Here is a 14,608-nt window from a genome sequence, read left to right on the forward strand (position 1 = left end):
TGCCTATATAGAAAAAAAGGAAACCATGTTTTGCCAACAACAGGCCTCCTACTGTAATCTCAGTTACATTCCAGGCTCTAAAACAAACTTCAAAATTGTACTTACAGTCACAGGCTTCATTAGGAGATAGGTTGATATGTAACGTGGATTTACCAAGGATACCTCACACCAGCCTAACCTGACCCACTTCAGTATTTCCCCAATATGAGTTTCAGATCTGGAGAGAAGAAAAAGGCTGACATACAACTTCTCTGGACTTGGAGAAGTTAAAATGAAGTCAGATGAATAACCACAGGGTTTAAATTTTTTTTTCTTTAATCCTTCCATAATGCTAAGCTGCCTGCTGTACAGCACAAACCTGTCAAATACTGATTTTCACTGCACATGTATCTATTTCTGTAACAGATAACCATGAAAATACAGAGAGGAGAGAAGGTGCTCTGCTACTATGCAATGTGTTTTGGATCTATGCCTGTAAAATGTATTCATTTATCAGACTTTCTTCTTGAACAGGTCAATGCTTGCTTTATCAGGGATTTATTTAGACAGACCTTTGGTATATTTCTTAGACTTTTGCAACCAGTAAACCAGAAATCTTTACTTTTAATGGATTAGCCCCTTCCACTGTCCTGTTTTTTTGAGAGTGTTCTGGGTTTTACTGCTTTTCCTAGTGTTTCCCTTGGTTTGGCTTTACATGGTGATATACATAACAGTCTGGACCTTCTGCCTAACCCTCAGGAGTCCTTTGCAAGCCTGGCTGAGAACAGTCCTCCCACTGCAGGGGTGAGAGGCAACCAGATGGGCACATCCTCAGCAAGAACTCTGATCTTCCAGCAGTGGTTGGTTCCAATTTGTCTCACATTTATAAAAGGCAATTCCCCCCATAAAACTCCATTTTAGAGACCTGGTGGCAATAAAACTTCAGGGGAAATGGGTGGGAATTACAACAACCATCTGATTTTAGCAGCAGGTCAGCACTCACATGGGGTTTCACAGGCATTGCCCCACTGCACCTCATTTGTGCTCTGAGAAGAATTTGGGACTAAATAGTTACATGGTCAAATGCAGCAAATGCTCATATCAGGGCCTGATACTGAAACAGATAGTGTTTACATACAATAGATGGCAAAAGGGCATCAGTTTTTTCTAGCCAGCATCTATCAGTGCTATAGCTTCTGCACTGGTTATTGCACCTCCTGGCTGGCTGCATTGAGCATCATACAAGGAATCTCATCTCAGAATTGGTTTGTCTTTAGTTTAGTGACCAATTCTTTCTTGCATAATATCAGACAGTGGGTGCTCATATGAAATCAATGCCACCCACAGTGACTACAACAGCAGCAAGCCCAAGATGAAGTCAAATTTGGTCTCTAATCCAAATGAACCATCCTTCTTTGTGGTTACAGCACTTCTCTGATGTCTCAGTAAAACCCTACTTTACCTTGTAAGCTGAGAAGTGAAATTTCACCGTATCTGAGATGAAGCTTCCCAGAGCTTCTAGGAGATTAAATGCTGAATATCATCCATCTGAGCTTAGCCTACAGCTATTTACATGATCACATAGCAGTCAAGGTGCAAATTCCTGGAGAGGAACTATAATGTATAGCTCTAGATTTGGGCCATCGCAAGGGCTGTGAACCGAAATCCTTGCTTATTCTCTGGTCTATCATAGTGTTCATGGAGATACATTCACACTATCTTTCATCAAAAATAGGCTAAACCTTTCTACAAAATAATGTGTGCATTAGAGAAACATGATTACTTTAAGTACAACTAACGGTCAGCTGGCTCTTCACACAGCAACCATTTAATGATGCTGAGCAGCTTTACATGAGGCTGATGGACACAAGTTGCTACTTTACTTTCAAATACATAATGGATCATCTCATTGAAGGGCTATACAAGCTAGCATCTCATTTTTAAAATGGGCTATAGAAGCCTGTCCAATGTTTTCAGCACAATCAAAGACAAAGTGTAGAAAATTAGACTGAAGAAGAGAAATGGAGGGGGAAAAGGTTGGGAAAGCACAACATCAGCAAAGAAGTTGGGATCCCTATTGGCTTGTCTGTTCCTGAGAGGCAGCTGTGGCACAGTGTGGATGTGGGAGCATAGAAACCAGGCAGAGATGTGTGCTCTTCTATTTCTCTGTTCTTTTTTAAGACTGAGAAAACAGACCTGCCAGGAAACAAAGAGCCCAGTGAGAAGCTCTCCTGCTCAGGGTCAAATCAAACCAAAAGACAATGGTCATGAGGGCAAGGAGTCCACAGGCTTTCAAGTAAGAAGGGGAGCACACAGGACCAACTCTGGGTAATGCAATCCCCAGCAAGGTTCTGTTATTTGCCCATATGATCCCTGGCCCATCTTCTTTCTCTCAACAACCAATCCTAAAACTTGAGATATCTCCCACCGTTCTCTTAATCTTCAAAGATGGAAAACTGGGGGGTTTCAGAAGCCAGCATTAAGGGTTCATTGAAATGCAGCTACACAAGACCTCTAGTGTGATCCAGCCAGACATAATTTCCTCCTCATCTTTGGAACAAGGGAAAAAACAGGGAGGGAGATGGGAGAAGAAAAAAGTCCAAGGAAAGGAAGTGGCAAATCATTGCCTGAAAAAAGCTTTCTTTTTTTTTTTTATCATAGATTTGAATTTTAAAAGAAAACAACTCAAAATTATTATGATTTGAGGATTACTTTCATAATTTGCAGAAGAAATGAGATGGGAAGGGAAAGGTAGTTAAATACCTATTCTTTTTCAACTATTACTTTACAAAGCATCTCAGCTACAGTCACTCAGAGTGGGCTCTTAGAGATTAAAAAACCCTATGTGAAAGGTGAAACAAATTGCTGCAATAATGTAGGCCCAGAAGGAATTTCAAAAAGGAAAAAAAAGGAGAAAAGTGACACTTGAGAGCTTATGAAAGCAAAAGCTCACCCTAAATCCATGCAAGAGCCTGAAACGAAATTGCAGGCATTATCCCATTTTGATTAAATTTTGTTGAGTTCAGATTCTATTTGTCACCAGTCAAATGAATCATGTTTGATAGGAGCCCACTAGGCTTAGAGAGGAGTCTTCCAGCCAGCAGCAAACAGTGCCAGCTCCCCTGGCATTTTAAGAAATCTTTGTGTAAAACCTTGGTCTCTCCAGCCTCTAAGGAGAATTGAAACTTCTGAGGTTAAAATGCCACCATGAGATGTATGTTTTAACTAATAATCTGGCTAATTCATTTTAAAAGAAGAAAAAAAAAAAAAGAAGACATTGAAATGTATTCATTGCAGTTAGTTTCTGGATTCTTTGCTACTCAGAAAAAATTAGTACCAATTAGCTACCTAGACATATCCTGGCTAACCTCACTGATCTCCTGGGGCCAGCCTGGGCACACTCAGAATGGCTGTATTTCTTTTCTGAGAATAAAATAATATTTTGCTCAGTTCCTTTGCATCAGAGCTGCAGAGCAATGCCATACATTTGATGTTTTGTTCTCAGTTTATGGAGTTACATCAATGCCCGTGGATCTGATCTGATACCTCATTCAGAGCATAACAAGAGTCCCCAGCTCTTTGCATCAGCTTTTCACATGGCTAAAATTGGTGAAAAGCTGTATATCAGTCAATCACCAGTCACTCCAAGTTCAGAAAATTCTTTATGATTGGATTAAGGCAGGGAGCAAGCAGGGCTGTAAGTTACTCTAGAGGTTGCTCTTTTACTCCAAAGCAGCCAAACCCCAGAGCAGAACAGCAGTAAATATGAAATGATGAAGAACCACAGACAGTACAGCAGGTTTTGATGCAGCACATTGTGGCCAGTGGAGAATGTAGGTAATTACAGCAGTGCCAACTCCTGTCCTTAAAGATGCACAAGAAAATAAAATGGATTCTTCAACTTCCCACAGTCCTACCCTTGCCTCTGAAAAGAGCTGGCTCACTGTCAGCAGATGAAGTGTACTTCTTCAGCTGCTTGTCATTTCTTAGGTGGCAAAATGCAGTACTTTGGCTGAGAATGGGTCTGTACTGATGACTAAGCTGAAAAGTTCAGTGAAGATGGAGAACTTTTAGAGTGAGAGAATGTTCTCGTTCGCTCGGCACAAACAAGAAATGTTGGAAACCAATATTTTCAATCACTAAGAATGGCTGAAGGTCAAGGCATGTTTCTGGGAATCTCATTTAGATATACTGTTATCTGGAGATTTTTAGACTTTTTTTGTGATTTCATTTATTTTTCTTTCGGATACCAGATAGAAGGAAGAGAAGTACAGATATCTGCCTAAAGCAAAGCACATTTAGGTACACTAAAATAGTCCTAAGTAATCTTTCAGTTACATTTCTGCAAATGTCCAGTCTCTAGCTAAGGTGGCCACTTCACCTTGCATTCACCATAGTGCTACAAAACAGTTTAACAAAAACCCTGTGGATTTAGATTCCAGTACACTTCTGTGTTGTCCCCTACAAAATTCAGACCAACCTACAATTAGGGCTAACTTTGCTAAATAAGGTTTTAGCCCAACTCCAGTTTTTGCAATAATCTGTATGCCCTGTCTGTAGTCATTAGGGCATTCCTTTTATTTTCTGTAATTCCTTTTTTACTTTCCTGTCTTTCCTCCTGGTTAATGCTGCAATACTCCCAGCTTCCAACAGTGCCATCCCTGAGAGTTTTTGGTTGCTTTGTTTATACTTATATATATATATTCTTGTCTTTCTGCTGCATGAATTGCTTCTTAAAGTCATGCAGAAATGTACCTATTTCAGCCTCCCCTGCCCCAGCACAGCCAGCAGCACACAGCTCGTGTGAATCAGCAGAGATCGGTGCAGACCTTGCTATGGCAACACTTCGGGGGGGCTTTGAAGGAACTTCTGTGAGTCCATGCTGGGTCTCATATTGTCATTCAGGTCCCCTGGTGAACCTTTCAGTGACATTAAATGGCAATTATACATTAAAGAGCTGCATCCACCACGTTCTTTAATAGTTCTGAGAGGATCAGAGGCAGCTGACTGCTTAAGGAACAAGTACTGCCTGGTACTTTCTGATTTGCTCATCCATGTCTTTAAATACAGCTGATATTTTTGTTTTCACCTAAATTTAAACATTCTCTAATCCATGAGCAGGAGACTCTTAAAAGCAGCAACAGACAGAACATTTTGTCTTTTTTCAGGGATATGCCACATAAGATGAAACATCTTTTCTAAATAGTTGTCTAATGCACAGAGATGCCAGATACATTAGCAAGAAAGATGTAATTAATGCTTAAAGCTGGTGAAAAGCATTACAGGCTGATTAGAGAGATCACAGTTATGGTGGCCCTATGATTTCTGGAAAAAGTTCAGAACTTGACTAGTACTGATAAATATCTGCCTGCATAGATGGAGCAGAGGCTCTTACTCTGATAGCAGGGCACTTTGCTGCTGTCTGAGAAAATCAGAATAAAGGGCATCTGGTTTGAAGTAGAGAAGGCTGATGCTAGAAATTTTGCACTAGTCCTCTTGAGCTTTACAGTTCATTTCTCCACTGGCTCAAGCAAGCCCAGAGCTGATATTTCTCAGAGCATGCTGCAGGGCTTACAGTCCTTTCAAAACTCTGTGTGTACACTATATTCTTGGGTTAGTAAAACCTTCATGAGGAGCTTTTAAGTCTTGGTGCACACTAGGTGCTAAGATTATATAGTTAAAATAGCAGTACATTTTCATTTCACAAAATACCTGGAAGCTTACTATCTGGATGTAGATATAGAACACTGAGTAGCACTGTGGAGCAGAAGAATGTCCCTTTGGTAACCCTTTTACTCTCCTCTCTTGTCCTGAAATCAGCTTGATTGCTGTTCTGGGGTAGGCGTAAAAGAAATGCCATCCAAAGAAGCAGAGCCAAGTGTTTGGTTTGGATGCTCAGGCAGAACGTGTCACATCTGAGCTCTGTTGCTCTAATTACTAGCTTTGTTCCCTCAACTTATGCATCTTTTGCAGCAAACAAATGACATGTCACTAATCATCCAGGCAGTGACAAGAGAGACCTGATACAGCTGTGCTCAGTGACTTGGGGGATGATAATTCTCTCCTGAGGCTTGGTTGTTGATATTTCTCTTATTTTACCGAGGACAAGAGCAACTCTGATATTCCTCAGTGTGGACCCTTTCTTTGATTATGGTGTCTCAGGCAAGTGGCAGATATGACTCCCATTAGGGCTAATTAAAATCAATTAAATCATTCCAATAGAAGCTATAGAAGAATAGGTTGGAGAAGAGAACCGAGAGTCTCTCAAAGAGCAAAGAATCTGGTGTGTAAGACTGAGGAGAAGCTCATGGAGCCGTTTTGCTACGTTTGGTACTAGCACTAAAGAGAGTATCACGGTGGTATCCGGGCAGAACCCTCCGCTGCGCCCACTTCCCACTTCCTCGCACGCCTCGTTACGCACCATTCCTCAATACCATCTGCTGGGTCCCCCACAGGATGCCTTGCCACCAGCTGCTCAGCAGAAGGTAGGACAGCCCAAGAAATGAGGTCTCAGCCTGACCTTAATAAATGCTCCTATAGAACCCCAGTTTCCTCAAGAAAAATGGAGCTGACGACCCATTGACCCCATACACCACCCTGAGATCCACAACAATTCCTCCCACGGACACTTCTCAGGATATTTCAAGTGCTCCATACTACTCACAGAGCTGGAGTGGGAGAAGGCAAACAGTCTATGAGCATCTAAAACCACAAAGAGATGGGAGAAAAGCTAGAATTTGAGTTCTGCTTACATGTCACACTCAAGTATCAGGTACAAGAACCTCTACTAGGTGCTAACACACTTGCTCCTGGACTCTGAAAGTGGTTTCTCTGTTAGCAAGGTGCTTTGTAAAGGCTCATTGCCTCTGCTGATAGACTATAAGAACCTCTGCAGTGCCCCCACTAACATTGTGATACCCATGCTGGCTCTGAGCCCCCAAAAGTGGTATCTCCCCTGTAACTGCACTGAGCTATATAGATAGATTTTTCTTCATGATTTTGCTGGCAGAAAATACCTCATCTAGATTTTGGGGACTACATGGGGTTTGTTCACATCCTTCCTGGCAAGAAACTCCTCCTTTAACATTGACATCAACCTTCCTGTATGAAGAATCAAATGCACTTTCAGTCAGCTCTCTGCACCCATACTAAGAGTGGCCTTGGAGCTTCCAGGCTTACTAGAGGATCTCCATCTTTGCTGGCCTTTGGGAATAATCTGAAACACAAGCTCCCTTACCACCTCTTCAGGGCAGCAATCTGTAGGAGCAGGAGCTGCTATTAAGCATTTCTTTTTAAGAACTTGCACTGTGATTCTGGGACTGTGGAGCAGAATTTGACTGTACAATACACATTTCTGGTAGAAGAAACAGCCTTGTCAGAGAAGCCACTTTTTTAAGCAGAGTTCTGTGACTCCCAGCTGCACTTGTCAATGCTTTGCAACATATGGCTCAGGGCAATCAAAGAGGAAAACCTGGACAATTTTCTATTCAGCCACTAGCTACGTGGCCAGTATCCCATTCTCCAGAGATCAGGTCATGAAACATTCATCACCAAAGTCTTCGCAGCAGCCCCATTCACTGTAACACTAAGCAAATGATGTGTCCTTGTCCACCCTGTGTTTTAATGGACTGGCTATCTGAGTGCTTTTGATAAAAATCCCCTGGCCTAATTGAAGGGGTGAGTGAATCTGACACAAACACAGCCAAAGCCTTTTACATAGCCTTACTGTTCCCTGTGCAGTAACAAAAATAAAACCAGAAATTGGCTTTATTCATGAAGTATTTGGTCCCTCACAGCTGCCAGTAAATTGTTAAAAAAGCACCAGTGTTAACTACAGAGTGCTGATAGTAGGATAAGGACCAGAACTTTAGTAACTATGAGTGAGGACACTTTAGGGCAGGCTTGTCATTTATTTCCACTTCTTTTCTATCCTTTCAAACCTCTATTTGCAAGGCAGAAAATCCTCCCTGAGAGTTGCTTCTGGTGCTAGACACCTGCTTATCCCAGATTCATCTATGAGCCACTGAACCAGAAAAGTAGCTTTGGGGGTTATGCAGGATCTCCTGCCTTTGGGCACAAAGAGACAGAGTTTGAAGTCCTCTATCACAAAACAAAACACATCTCCAGAAGGTAATGAACCCCTACAAATATCGAAACCTCCTTCTGAAAGCATTATCACTGCTGCCTATAAAGTCCGGGGGTACAACTCCCGTCCCTGGTGTTTTGGTTTAATGTTTAAATAAGATAACAACAGATTCAAGTCTTTGGAATCATGTTCCTGCTTAGGGCAAATTTGAAATGATGAAAAGTGCTACTCTTCTACAAATCTGCTGAATGGACATATCCATATGGATCATCCAGGCACAAAGTGTGCAGTCCCCAAAAGTCTGTGCTTGTGTTTCTTCCAAATATTTTTTTCATGAGCTTCTATCCTTCCTCTGAGATTTGGAGTAAAATTCACTTTGCCTGTGTAATCAGGCAGGCAGGTTTCTGCAGAGGGAATGCATGGCTGCACTGCAGAAATGAAATCCGTTCACCTCATCAGGTCTGAGCACTCTGCAGCTGTGCCACCAGGTTGGCTGAGAAACTGCTCTTTTCCTGGTCTGCTCCTCCAGTATGAACTTTGCTGCAAAGACCCTGGATTTACAATGCAAGAGTTTCTTCCCCCTCTCAGAGTGTTTTCATGTAAGGGGCTGGAGAAGCCTTCATTTCACCTCTGGGGGCTCCTGTATCATCACACTTCAAAACTTTTCTGTAATGAACCCTGCAGAAAGAATCCAAGTGGCACGTTGCTGCTGGCTTTCTGACCTGAAATTGCAGCCTGAATCTGGCTGGGGGGCTGTGGATTTCCCAATCCTGTTCCAGTCCGACCCCTGCCTTCACCTCCAGCTCAGTCTTTCCTCACAGTGTGGAAATTAGCAGAGCAATTAGATAAAATGAAACACCTAGATGCTGCCCCAGCATATTGGGGTTTTTTTTTCCACAGAATCACATGTAATGTCCTAGATTTTGCTGTCAAAACCCAGAATATTTCCATCAGGTTCTTGCTTTTTTCACTCATAGCTGCCAATAAACCAGTATGACCAGGGATATGTGGTTGTCACAGGCATACAACCATAAGGAACACACAGAGAAACTAAATGGTACCTATCATGAATGGCAAATTTAATCCTGCAGTAGTATTATCCCATTAGACACCATCTAAATACTACAGTGATCAAAAAGAATTTTCCTTTTTGTTCAGCTATCCTTGTTTGCAGAAGAAAATACACTCCATAATTTTACTGGTCATTTTGATGGTAACAAGCACATTTGTCAGGACAGTAGGAGGAGACTTTATGCCCCGTCTGACAATTCTACAGAATAATTATCACCTTTGATTTCTGATGTAAACTGCTGCCATCACACATTTAAATGAGAAAAACCCAATACAACAACGATGTGATAATGATTCGTTGGTCTTGATGGGAAAGAAGTTCCTCTGTCACCTCTGTGTCTATTCTGTCCTTTCCTGGGCTAACAGGACCTGCATCTAATGTGACCCAGTGCATTAGTGTCATTCAGTGCTATCCTGTGTATAAACACAAGGGTAATGAAAATACTGTGGGAATTGTCCTGCATCATTTGCCATTCCTGACCCCTAAACACTCAGCATTCAGGTGTAGCATCACACAGTAAAACCCAGTGTGATGGTTTTCTGATGGATTTACTGAGAAAGAAAAAACTCCCATTCCCATTCATTAGAGGGCGGCATCAAAGCCTGAAACTTCCACACTGAAAATGCAAAATCCCATCTGTGCAAAGATTCAGTTTCACTCATACAGGTGCCCAGTGCTGTCACTGCCAGTTTGTGGAGGGCAGGTTCTTGCATGACAGTGCTCTGGTGGGGTTGGCAGCTCCTGCCATTAGTTCTACTATGAGGAACAAGGAGGAACACCCCAAATCTCACATCCATCCCTTCCATAACCTGATGTAAAAGACCACTCTTCTTTTTGTCAGCCAGCACTTTCGATCCCATTGTCAGGACTACACTGTGTAGGCTCTCCTTGTTCAAGGGGGAAAAAAAATATCTGAAGAAAATCCTGCCTTGACTGTGAGCATACGTCTACATAGCCAGGTGTGGCACATAAGATTAACCCCATCCAGCCATCTGTCTCTGCTCCAAAAGCCTCAGCCCCTGGGCTTTGGGAGAACAGCTCAGGAATGGGCTGGCTGCCGGTGCCTGAAGGACTCGAGGCCATTACACCTTATGTTCCTGGACCTTCTGCTTCACTGGCCTCCCCAGCTGGGAAACACAGATGTAGCACTCACTCTCTACTCCTAGACAGAGGAAAACCTGAGCCAGATTTTCCAAAGAATTCCTGGCCAGACATTCGGGTGCTTAGCACCCACGAGTGGGCCTGAATTTCAAAAATACTCAAAGCCTGGCAGTTCCTTTCATGATGCTTCCAAAAACCTGCATGTACCCTTTTTGCACTCCACCACACACTTCCCTCCACGTGCCTGCATATTGGATGGGATCTGCAGCTCAGAGTTAAACAAACACTGTTTGTTAGTCGAGAAAAACAAATACTGGAAGGGAGCAAAGGTACGGAATAAAAAAAAAATTTTAAAAAAATTGATCCAGCATGCTCTCTTCAGGGTGCAACTATCTAGAGACCTGCACATGAACCTACGCACACTTCACACAGTGTCTCATCTTAAGCGAAAATGGGAAGGAAGAATACAGTGAGTGCTGCATCCAGAGTGATAAAATGATTGCTCTGAAGAGCAACAAGTGGCACTTTTTGTTCTTATGCACCTAATCATCCACCTACGTGGGTTTTTCTTTTTTATGCACTCACCACCGAGTCCTCTGCTTGAACCCTGAAATGTGACAGAGCACCAGGATGTCGCCTGCTCCCATTCAGCAGTTCTCTACAGCAGGATGTGATCTTTATTTCTGCAAATTCCCAACAGCTTTTTTAAACTGACTTTTTCTCGAAAGGATACAATAGAACCTCTGTGAAAATATAACATTCCAAATAATAATTAAAAAAAAAAGTTTAGGTTTTTAGTTAAAACACCCCTAACTCCCCAAGTCATTTCTTATTTCGAAATGTAAGATTAATCTTACGATAAAACAATCAGGAAAATTACTTTAACAGTAAAAAGGCACACTTGGACCAACTGAAGCAATTCACTTATCTGTGTTGAATTAACCAAATTGTTCATTTTGAAGGAGTTTGAATAAAGCTAACACCACCTACTCCAAAAGCAATCTGCATCCCAAAGAGCTGCTGCTTGCTTTGGTTTTGTTTGCTTATTTTTACTTTTTAAATGTCAGTAGGACAAAATAATATATGCTTTGTATGTTCAATGTATGGTTTGTTTTTTTGTTTTGTTTTTTTTAAAAAGTGTTACTTAGTCTGTCAATATACTAGGAAAGCAAAACTATTGTCTTCTGCTATGCTGCACTTCTGTCATACTACAAACATCTTTTAGAGTCTTCTATTTACTGTCTCCGTGTATGTCATAAGCATTAGTAGAGTGTATTCCCCTAACAACCCTAAGCAATAGAGAAATATTATCTTCATTTTACACTTGAGGAACTAATGTCCACAGTAGATTGAGAGTTGCCTGAAATATCCATGACCGTGGATAGGCAGACTCTAAAGACTGCTCTTTTCAATCAGTATAAATAGTCAAAAATATTGCAAAAGTCAGTGAGTGATAGAGTTAATAACTTTGTCCTTCGCGAGATAAAGCATCGGGGAATTTGGCTTTTTCCAGCACTTTTTACGCCTAGACATCTCCTGCTGTATTCAAGATAAAAGAATCCAAGGACAGAACACCTGTGGTGCAAAGACTGTGGAGGCAATTTCTGCAGCCAGCACACACTCAGGACGTTCTAGCTCTGCCTCGTGTGTGAGAACTAGTTTCTACCAAGAGAGGAAATATCAGCCGACACATTGGGATTATCTTGTGAGAACAGTGTCATGAGATTTTTAACTTCTGCCTGCCCAGTCAAGAGGGATGAGCTAAAGGGATCTATATTTAACATCTCATCTAAGGAACATCACCTTTATTAGAGGAGCAGCCTCCCCAGCTGCTGCATTGCAGTGTCATCCTTGATATGTTCTTCAGCCATGATGCAGGAAAAACTCCTGACCTCCCAGCCCAGAGGCAATGGTACCACCAGCTCAACGGAGCTCTCCTGTCACTGCAATGATACTTCTGAAGGTGAAAGGCTAAATATCTCAGGAGTTTTTTCCCCTTTTGGGAAACTGTGACCTAATATAATATAGAGATGCCGGTGATATGTATGATCAACCAAGGGCTGCTCACCTGCTGCTCTGGAAATAAAATGTTCTCTAGATCTGCAAATTCAAAAGCTCAGCGAATACCAGTTCATCAGTGGAAAGATCATCTGCCATGCATGTTCACCCAGTCTGGCTACCCAAGTCATGCTGGCTTGCAAAAAGACTCTGCTTCATGATGATAATCTGAAGGCTGCAGCACTGCTGTCATTAGTTGGTATTGTTCTTGTGTAGCATGAGAACTCAGGAGATGAAAATTTACCTTATTTATGCCAAGCAGTAAGTAAGCAAAAAAGCAATTTAATCTATTATTTGGGCTGGAAGGTGCCCCTAAAATTGATCCAATCCTACCATAGTGGGCAAAGGGACAAGTGAATAGGATGCATGGTGTGAATGAGCTCCTACTGATGGTGTTCGGGTGAGGGGACCACTGTCTCAGAAAGGTTTGAAGGATGCAAACAAGCACAGAGAGCAGGTTTCCTGCTGAAGAAATGCAGACTGAAAGAAACATAGGAATGCATTTTTGTGAAGATCTGTGGAAGGACTAGAGCTAGCTTTAAAAAAAAAAAAAGATTTTTATTTTTCCCCCAGAAGAAATCTATAGAGGGTACACCAAATATCCTACTTCAAAACCTTCTGGGGAGTTGTCCTGCATTGCACCAAGAATAGCCGGAGCTTGCAAGAGCAGATCTGAAGAACACATCAGGGAAATGATGAACAAATGACCACTCCAGAACTGGCTTTAACCGCACCTATTAAACCCTTCCTGGCACAACCATGAAAACCCAGTTTCATCACAGCTATTTTTAGGCAGCTCTCTGTCACCTGCTTGGAGTATTAAGTTTTTAATATAACAGGAGGCAGAGGTATGAACTTCTGAGAGTGGCTCCTCTGAGCCCACAGAAGATCTACAATGGATTTGCTTCAGATAGAAGATCTTGTTCCCTGTCTGGGAATGGCAATGGAAAGACTCACAATAGGTTTTTTCGGATTGGGTTCTGGATGCTTTCCTAATTTTTTCAAACATAGAGGAAAAAACAACATCTCTGATAATCAGTTTAGTTTCTTTAACTCCTCATACCTTTCAAGAGCACTGTGGGGGAATCTGGTGAAGCTTTTAGGACAGTAAAAAACTGGCAAGTCAAACCCCAAGTCTTTACAGAGAATATACAAATTAATACAGTTCTTGCTACTGAGATGAACACAGCAAGAGAAACTACAGAAGATGAGCTTGAAAAGGGTCATAAAAGAGAAACTTAGTCCAGAATTGTGTGGAAAGCTGGAAGGGGTGCCTGGAAATGTCTCAAAAGGCCATGACAGAATCAATCCCTGATTACAGTGAGAAAAACTAAGTAAAACAGAAGAGATTTAGAGTGCAAAGTAGATGTGCTTCTCAGTGTGCCCACCATTTATAACACTGATTGTACCATTAGTCACATCTCCTTCTCCGGATGAACAAATATGGATATATTTTGAAAGATGGGTTCAAAGAACATTGATGCATAAATCTCTCGGAAATGAAACACCCAGTGCTCTGGACAAAAAGAAACTCCCTCTCATCATGTTATTTTCTGTTTTTTAAGGTTGCTAATAGATTCAGAGAGAGGACTTATGGCAAGGCATCTGGACTCCTCAAATGCTGTGTTAATGGAAGACAAGTGCCATACAAATCCTTTTTAACGCTCCAAGAAGACAAAGCAATTTGTTTTCTTACTGTCAACTTTTATTAGCAGATTAATTGAGTTTCAGTTAAAGAAGGTCATTAGGATGAAATGGAGAAATGAAGAAATGAACAGAATGCATTTCTGCTGGCAAGAAAGGCAGGAAGCAAACTGGGAGGAAGGTTAGAAGTGCTAAAAATATGCCAGAACAATGGATCATCCTTTCTCTGCAATTTTCCTTTCTTTTTCCCCCTGTTACATCTGCAGCATCTTCATAGAAATTTATTTTTCTCCTTCAAGGAATAAACATGGTCTTACTCAGCTAACAACCATATCACGAGGAACTGTAACCCTAACAGAATTTAAAAATTCAGTTAATAACTACAAAATTGATATGTCCCCCAGAACATTTCCTCTGCTAGTTAACTGCTAGGTCGTTACTGCAGAGTTTTGGTAGAAGGCTGAACCACGGTATGAGACAATTCCGAAATCAACCACGTGCAAAAATATGCATTTTGAAAAATAACTGAGAATCAAAGTATAGGACATTTTTGGAAAAAAGTAACTAGAGGCTGTATAAAGAAAAACAGATTCAGGAGGACTGGAAACTCAGAGTACAGAGAGAGGCTTATACAAGTCAATTACTTTTACAACTTTCCAGCCCAAAAG

Source organism: Manacus candei, unplaced genomic scaffold (genome assembly GCF_025592945.1).
Source record: "Manacus candei isolate 608988 ecotype Guabito, Panama unplaced genomic scaffold, ASM2559294v1 h1tg000037l, whole genome shotgun sequence".
Classification (NCBI taxonomy): domain Eukaryota; kingdom Metazoa; phylum Chordata; class Aves; order Passeriformes; family Pipridae; genus Manacus; species Manacus candei.